We start from the raw sequence: 3,034 nt of genomic DNA, 5'->3' as shown, positions 1-3,034 counted from the left end.
AAAAGATGTAGTAGGCTACAACCAGCAGAAGACTAATTATAATAATGTGTGAGGTAAATTTAGAGACACAAAAAAAATAATCCCCAAAATTATGATTATGCATTCTTTTTTTTTTAAGGCAAGTGCCCTAGTACAAATAGCAAAAGACACGTTATGAAGGAGTTAAGTTTGGAGACACTACCTTATTTCATCATTAAATTATTAAATATTTTGTTGTATATCTCTTCTCGGTGTTGTAGTTTGCAGACGGTCCCTAAGCACCGCCGGGTGCTCGTTCAGACCGATGTTATCTGGAGGACAGCTCGTTTTGATGAAACGGAGTTCGGAGCTTGTCGTTTACCTCACTACAGCAGGAAATATGTATCGTTTGTGATTTAATAACGTTTTTCTCAGAAGGTATTGGTCCCAGAAGCATAAATTTGTTAATGGCTTTCCAACTTTACCGAAGTCTCTTAACACCCACGGGTGTTTTCAGTTAATCTAACCTCTTCCCAGGACTGACCCACTCGAGTGGGTGTGTTTAGATTGACATATTCCTGAGTCACTGTAATTGAAATCCCCTGTGTGGGTGTTAATAGGCTTTAATTGTAAATATCGTGTATTTTTTTTTTTTTTTAATGTGTCGGCTAATAGGTAGCTACTTTTGAAAGCCACAGCCCGTACTTCCCGTATCGCTGGCGTTAGCGGCTGCTAGCTTGCCGCAGCTGCTCCACGCCGTCTACGGCTCGAGCGGTGCCGCCACCCGCTGCCCCGCTGTCGGAAGCGGCTTCAGACCCGTCCGTGCTCCCACCTTTCAAACTCCCACATACAGACCGAGACAAAACAAATAATAAATCCTAAACACTATGAATTTTTTCCAACTAAGTGCTCGGAGACGTTTCCAGCTCCAGCGTGTTGATGCTCACTGCCGCGGCTCCGACCTCACAGCCGAATAAACCAAGACACTCTGGCAGCGGCGTGCCACGACAGGGCTTCCCAAAATCCATATTCAAATAGGCTGCTAATAAACAAGCCCCTGGCGGTTTAAATAATATTAAATAATAATATATAGAGATTTTTTTTTTCCTACCTTGGACATGGATTGGTGTGGGCGGCTGTGCGGTGCGGCAGATGCGGACACCCTTCCTTCTCCCAGCGGCTGCCTGGGCTCTGGCTGAGGGATACTTCCACGGCTCCGCCGACTGGCTGTCTGTCTCCCCACTACAGCTGCTAGACACAGACTGCCAGTCTGCCACACAAATGTAAGATACTGAGTGGGCTGGGCGCGTCACCCCGCCCGTGGGCCCTCCCCTAGTCCAGCCGATACACGCCGTTCTGTTAAGTGAAGACCGCGTCATGCCAAATTCCATTCAAAAATCTCGGAAGTTAACGTAGCTTGTATGAGATGCATGGAGTCGTTGTTCGTTGGAAAACGTTCTGTCTGAATGATCAGAAAATTTAAATCGGCACATGCCAAACACAAAAAAAAATACGTATTATTTCACTGAAATATAGCCTAGGCCTATGTTTTGCGTTGCAAAATAGACTGCTGTGCAGTAAACCCTTAGCTAACAGCCTATGAAGATAGTGGCATTCTTTGGTCATATCTCTATCCACTCATATCCATCTATTTGGAGAAGAGCACGTCAAGACATAAGCAATTAGGCTACAACAGGATACAAACTAAATTAATTTGATAATCCCAAACCAGAACATTATTCATGTTCCACTCAATGTGCTCAACTTTAAGTGTCTCTAAATTTGAAACATAAGCCTTAGCCCATCTCCAAACAAAACCCTTTGTTTATTCTGCAGCCAAACCATCATGTCAGGACAGGCCCTTTTTATTGACACCCATAAAACATGCAAGTTTAGGTCATTAGTCTCCCTGGTTGCATAGCACTGACATTTTATTAAAGTTGTCAAGTACCTGGATTCGAAAACCACCATATTGGTTATTGGTTACATCCAGTCTGTTACCTGGAGGACATTTAAAACCTAATTGGTGCCATTATGCCACACATTACAGCTTTGATTATGACTAGCAGTTATAGTTTCACTGCACTTTGCTTTTCGCTATACAGCTGTGCCATAACTTGAATATAATCAACAAAATTAATATCTATTTGTAACATGCACCTGTGAAAGTATGAATGCAGGATAACAAGTCTGCAGATAGAACAGGTTGCACACATGCATGCCATCTATTTGAAGGAAATGCAACTTGTATACAGGTTGTCAGAATACATAAAGATGTGACTGCAAACTGGGCTTTGAGCAAAAACCTCAACGTGACCCTCACATGCTCACAGGACCTGCTTTAACAGGACAATCCCTTTCTCTCTCTCTCTCTCTCTCTCTTTTTAAAATAAAAAGCACACAGGAACAAGACAACCCTCAGCCTCCTTGGTGTGCAACATAGTGTGTTCCTCATCAGCCTTCATGTCACCTGTCCCTCATTACTGCACTCCTTTCCTTGTGTATATTAGTCTTGTGTTCAATTTCCTCTAGTGTGGTGTATTTTCTTATGTTGCCTGCTGGATTTTGCCTTTTTGGATCCAGACATGACAGTGCTGTGATACACTTAAACTGTGTTTCAAAATTACTGAGCATGAAATGGACTCCATAGAGCCTGTGCTGCTCCCAAATGAGTTGATTATTTTCCTGTAACTCTCGGAAAATCTGGCTCACTAATGACAAGGGAATAGATCTCCCCTGTTCTATAAACATATCTTCTCTGGCTTCCCACGTGGAGCAGTCCAAATGAGGTGACAGTGAGCTAGTACAGGGGAATCTGCCAGGATGCAGCAACACAATTCCTGGCTCACCTCCGATTAAAGCATTACGTTGCTCCCGGCTACGGTGAGGCAGTTTGAGAGACAGATATTGAAACCCTTGATCACTGGAGGTGCTGTTAAAAGATTTTTTTTTGTTGTTGTGCAAAACAGAGAAGTCTTCTTGATTGATGAACTCATTGTTCGTTGTGTTATCTCTGCACTGCAGTTATTTTACTGGCAAGTTGTTTAGTGTTGATGAGAAGGAAGCAATTCAGGAG

General features: G+C 43.0%; 1 protein-coding gene across 1 annotated transcript in view; it reads right to left on the bottom strand.

The window, feature by feature from the left end:
• The window catches only part of si:dkey-97m3.1 (fatty acyl-CoA reductase 1), a 40,437-nt gene extending 39,110 nt beyond the window's left edge, over nucleotides 1–1,327 (bottom strand). Inside the window, exon 1 of the mRNA XM_032505525.1 lies at nucleotides 1,070–1,327. The gene's annotated coding sequence lies outside the window, so the exon portion shown is untranslated. The remainder of the gene's footprint in view (nucleotides 1–1,069) is intronic.
• Nucleotides 1,328–3,034: the final 1,707 nt, after the last annotated feature.

Source organism: Etheostoma spectabile, chromosome 23 (assembly GCF_008692095.1).
Source record: "Etheostoma spectabile isolate EspeVRDwgs_2016 chromosome 23, UIUC_Espe_1.0, whole genome shotgun sequence".
NCBI classification, from domain to species: domain Eukaryota; kingdom Metazoa; phylum Chordata; class Actinopteri; order Perciformes; family Percidae; genus Etheostoma; species Etheostoma spectabile.
This window is presented reverse-complemented; position numbering and strand designations above follow the sequence as displayed.